Source organism: Protomyctophum bolini, assembly GCF_963924005.1.
Source record: "Protomyctophum bolini genome assembly, chromosome: 11".
Classification (NCBI taxonomy): Eukaryota; Metazoa; Chordata; class Actinopteri; order Myctophiformes; family Myctophidae; genus Protomyctophum; species Protomyctophum bolini.
The window spans coordinates 3,858,526-3,864,463 of NC_137872.1; positions in this window are offsets into that span (position 1 = coordinate 3,858,526).

A 5,938-nucleotide genomic window follows, 5' to 3' on the forward strand; every position below is an offset into this window, starting at 1 on the left:
AACAACAAGCCTTTCAGTGACAACTTTAAAATATAAATAACTATCTTTCGCACTCTCTATTTTACCACCATATAGTCTCCATCCTGTCTGACTGTTTCTTTCCTTCTTTTTGTTCTCTTGAATCTGAAAACACGCACGCACACACGTGCACACGCACACACACACACACACACACACACACACACACACACACACACACACACACACACACACACACACACACACACACACACACACACACACACACACACACTCACATGTACTCACACTCACACTCACACTCTGTTTCTGTCTCACTACCACACACTATCCTTTCTTCCTCAATCTCTACCCCCCCCCACTCTCTCTCTCTCTCTCTCTCTCTCTCTCTCTCTCTCTCTCTCTCTCCCTCCTCTGTCTCCTTCTCTCGTTCCCTCTCTCCCTTGCACCTGCGTAGGGTGGAACAGGTGCACAGAATATCCCCCGTTGAAGCAGATCACTCAGGCTTGCAAGAGTAACCACTGGGCTGTGTTACAAGTGCGTGCGTGCATGCGTTCGTGCTTGTGGTATAGATTCTGTTTTTTTGTGCCAGTCAAACCTGACCAGCTCATACTCTTACCTTTAAGTGCAGTATTTATAGTCACTTTAATCAGTGGTGGAAAAAGTACTCAAAGTTTTTACTTATAAGTAAATGTATCAATACTGAAATATAGAAATACTTTGTTATAGTATAGAAGTCTGGAATTCAAAATGTAGCCTACTTGAGTGAAAGTACAAAAGTTTTGGCATCAAAATATACTTTAAGGGCCTGGGCCATGGCTCAGCGGTCCAGGCTCCTTGGCTGGTATAATCCAGTCTGGCAGTGTGCCGCGGGTTCGACTCCCGATCCCGACGGCCTTTAATGTATGTCTTCCCCCCCCCCCCATCTCTCTCCCCCATTTCCTGTCAGCCTCCATAACAAAATATAAAATAAAGGCGAAAGCCACCAAAAAAAACCCATAAAAAAATATATATATATATTTATATATATATTTAAGTACCAAAAGTATAGTAAGTACTCATTCTGCAGAATGTCCCATTGCAAGTTCTTAATTGTATGAAAGATATTTAGAAAATAGCCGATCTACAAGCTCACAATGCGTCGCATCGCAACACATTTTGAGCTTGTAGATCGGCTATTTTCAAATGGCCGAAATGTATAGGACTGAAGTGGTTAGCATGCTTTGCAATAATAATCAAAATCTACAAAGTAACTATAACGTTAAAATACAATATTTGCCTCTGAGACGTAGTGGAGTAGAAGTAAAAGTATTAGAAATTCGAAATACAATACATAAAGTTACAAATAACTCAAAATTGGACTTAAGTACACTGAAGTAAATGTACTTATATAGTTACTTTACACCAGTGACTTTAATTGTTACTGACTGACGTTGATCTTTGATCAAGTCTTCATTAATTAAACCCACCGTAATCCAAGAAGAGACTCCTCCCTGATAGCACTCAATATACTATCAGTTACGACCCTCAATTAAAATGTCAAGCAGGTCTTCAAAAGGCTTAATAAAAATAATTCAGCATTCCACAAGACCTCTAGTCTCTGCCCTCTCTAACCCAACCTCTCTATTCTTGTGTGTAATAAATCGATGCAGCTGTGTTACGTTTAAATCGGTCCCCCACTTGGAGTGTGTGTGTGTGTGTGTGAGTGACTCCAGCTATGAATCCTGTCTTTGTGCTCATATATACACCACACTGAATGTCCTATTCTTTTGTGTTGCATGGCTTGTCTTTCTCAGTAGATGCTGGTTGGGGAGGGGGTTAGAACTGGTTGGGGAGGGGGTTAGAACTGGTATATGTGTGATGGGACTCGATGGGAGGTATAAGAACTTGGACTGGCCCCCACTGCAGCTGGGAAAGGAAAGGAAAGGTACTATGTTTACCCAGGGTAACTGGACTAAGGAAAGGAAAGGTACTATGTTTACCCAGGGTAACTGGACTAAGGAAAGGAAAGGTACTATGTTTACCCAGGGTAACTGGACTAAGGAAAGGAAAGGTACTATGTTTACCCAGGGTAACTGGACTAAGGAAAGGAAAGGTACTATGTTTACGAGGGTAACTGGACTATAAGCTCAAGAACTTGTTTACAGCCAGGCCCTGCTCATAGAAAGGTTCAATGCCTTGCTCAAGGGCACTTCAGCGGTGGTAATTTTAACGTGCCGGTCCGGAGATACGAACCTTCCGATATCAAGACCGCTCTGCAAACCGTTCGGCCACCGCTGCCCCGAACGGTCCGTCTCTGTGTCTCTGTGTGTGTGTGTGTTACAATTACATACATTACATGTTTTCATGCATGTAGACCATTTTTATATCCATTTTACCATTGTGTTTTAGAGGACAGTTTCGGACCATGGTTTAGGTATGCGGTCTAGCCTAACTTGGACTCAGGGGGGTGGACGCCTCTGCCTTGCATAGTCCCCCAGTGAAGAGGCATGTTGCCCCTTCACTGGTAACCCTATTTTGGAATTATTTTTTAAATATATGAAGGTATTGTGGGCTGGGCTTTTTACAAAAAGCCCCCCTTTTAAATACTACACACATACATACATACATACATATCTACATGCATACATTTCAGAAGTTTTAGCAGTTTTTAAGGACCCACTTTTAGGCCAGTGCATCAGAGCAAGCTCTTGCCTTTTTTAAACCCCACCCATTTTAACCAAATACATACATACATACCGGTACATACATACATACATACATACCGGTACATACATACAGGGTGAATTGGAGGGTGCCGTTGCGGGCAGGGCGGGTATTGGGGATGGTTCTACGGGCCCTTCGTGGAGTCGGGGTGTGTGGGGGTTGGTTCTACGGGCCCTTCGTGGACTCGGGGTGTGTGGGGTTGGTGGAAACTGCATTGCTTGCTTAATGAATAGCCCATTGTACGCCCTGCTTCATATCTCCACTGGTCGGCCAAAGGGAAGAATCTAGTTACTCCCAATTGTGTGAGTGGAACATCTAAAGGAAATTGATATGGGGGGGGTTTTGTGGGGGGCGAGGGTCCCAGGTGAGAGGGAGAGAGAGAGAGAGAGAGAGAGAGAGAGAGAGAGGAGAAGAGAGAGAGAGAGAGAGAGAGAGAGAGAGAGAGAGAGAGAGGGGAGGGGGGGATTAGTTACCTGTGCGCTGGCTGATCTCCACTGGTATTCCGTAATAATCAGGCCCTATTGCTCTAGTTTATGACATTGCAACTCACGAGCCAAACAATGTTAACATACGTACCAGGCATTGAACCTCTACCATGGAATGTTCTATGAGCAGGGCCTGGCTGTAAACAAGTTATTGAGCTTAGTCCAGTTACCCTGGGTAAACATAGTACCTTTCCTTTCCTTTACCACTCAGTCCAATGAGAAAACGGTGCGGCGACAATGTGTGCATTTCCACTATATTTGTTTGTATTTTATAACGATCATCACTTCTTGAGGGAAGTTTCCGACGTTGCCAGGTTGAGTGCATGGAAGCAGAATGGTCATGTAAATCTGCTAGTCCCATGCAGGGACGCGCAGAGAGCGTTAGAGAGGCAGCGGCAATGATGTCTGCAAGGGCCTGTCTGAAAGGGCCTGTCTGCAAGGGCCCTGTACAGTAGTGACTACTGTACAGGGTTTGATGAGGTCTGGCAATATATGGAATGTCAGAACAGGTCAGCTCCATATATGGAAATCAAATGGTTTGAGGTTTTAGGTCAGATGTAGAGTTGCTGGCCGGCTCCATATATGCAGATGCATGGCTTCAACATGTATGGTTATCCAGGGTTTGACGCAGTCAGTGTCCTGAGTGTCGAGATCTTCATATATTGAGACGGCCATATATGGAGCGTGTCACAAGACGTGACTGACTGACGGGCCATATATGATGGCGTGACTGACTGACGGACCGACTGATTAATAATAATAATAATATAAGAAGAAGACATTGTATTTATGTAGTTATTATACAGTTATATAGATATATATATATATCCTTGTCTCTCCCTGTCTCTCTGTCTCTCTGTCTCTCTGTCTCTGTCTCTCTGTCTCTCTCTCTCTCTCTTTCTCATTCTTTCTCTCTCTCTCTCTCTCTCTCTCTCTCTCTCTCTCTCTCTCTCTCTCTCTTCTCTCTCTCTCTCTCTCTCTCATTCTCTCTCTCTCTCTCTCTCTCTCTCTCATTCTCTCTCTCTCTCTCTCTCTCTCTCTCTCTCTCTCTCTCTCTCTCCTCTCTCTCTCTCCACCAATGTCCTACTGCAGCTGTGAGTTAACCAGAAGGAGGGGGGTTGGGGGGGGGGGCAGCAGGATGAGGGGACAGAGCAGAGCCTTGTGTTCTGGTCCAGCCAATGAGCCCATCCCTCCTCTGTCTCCTGGAGCAGAATCTGTTGAGTTCATCACCAGTCACCACTCTCGCTCCATCTATCTGCGTCACCCTCCTCACTCCTGAGGCCACACAGTGTGTTTGCGTGTGCGCGCGTGTGTGTCACTGTGTGCGTGTCTGTGTGTTTGCGTACATGTGTGTGTGCGTGAGTGTGTGTGTGTGTGTGTGTGTGTGTGTGTGTGTGTGTGTGTGTGTGTGTGTGTGTGTTCGTGTTCGCGCATGTAATCGTGTATGCGTGTGTTTGCATGTCTGTCTGAGCATGAGGTACACTTTGTGTATGCCTGCTCATAGACACTTGCATACTGCATGGGTATGTGCTTTTGCTTGTGTGTGTGTGTGTGTGTGTGTGTGTGTGTGTGTGTGTGTGTGTGTGTGTGTGTGTGTGTGTGTGTGTTCGTGTTCGCGCATGTAATCGTGTATGCGTGTGTTTGCATGTCTGTCTGAGCATGAGGTACACTTTGTGTATGCCTGCTCATAGACACTTGCATACTGCATGGGTATGTGCTTTTGATTGTGTGTGTGCGTGCGTGCAGGGTGTGTGTTTTAAAGTGTGTATTATGTCTTCAACATACACATGCAGCAGCATCTTCTTAAGTGTGTCTTGAAGGGACTGAGAACAACAAACCTGTGCCTCAGATCAGTTCATTTTGGATTGTGCTTCTTTATGGATGTAGTGCGAGGGTCTGTGTGTCTGTGTGTCTGTGTCTGTGTGTCTGTGTGTGTGTCTGTGTGTCTGTGTGTCTGTGTGTGTGTCTGTGTGTCTGTGTCTGCGTGTCTGCGTGCTCTAGGGGTTTCACTTATAGTGATTTTTAATAGTTGACTATGTCATTATGGTGAATCACATCTTGATGATATTAATGACATACTCACATAGTAAAAGGTTACAAATGAGTGGAATGCCCCTTTAACTAGGCTATTTATTTATTTATTTATTTATTTGAATAGTAGTTGTACAAAAACTGTGTACATTGGTGACTGTATGACCAATAATCTACCTGATCTTGAGGCCTACAAAAATGACCCCCCCACCCCCCCACCTTTTGTTTTGTTTTTTCTTATCAACTATAGTCAACTAAAGTGGATTTACTAGTCGACTAGTTGAATAGTCGACTAGTTGAATAGTTGCCTATAAAGCCCTAGTGTGCACAGTTAGTTAGTTAGTTAGTTAGTTAGTTAGTTAGTTAGTTACTTTATTGACACAAATGTATGAAACATTGGGTCCAAACAATAATAAAAAACCCGGCCATTAATCAAAAACTTTAAAAAGGTACAGTACATTAAAATATACAATACACAATCCCTTTACAACAGGAGCTTAATTCTATTGCTCCACAAGTGACAGGCAGGCATGTAGCATAATTATGCAAAGTCTCTCTGTTAGTGCCACAGAGAGTGATCTCAAATCAATACCCTCATGTCCATATTTCACTCTGATATCTTGTGTGAGGTTGGAGGACACACCAGTATGTGCTGTTCGTTTTGTATACCAGTCTCACATTGGCCAAACCGCATGAGTTCATAACTCTCCCGTGCCACTTTGACCACCCAAAACTAT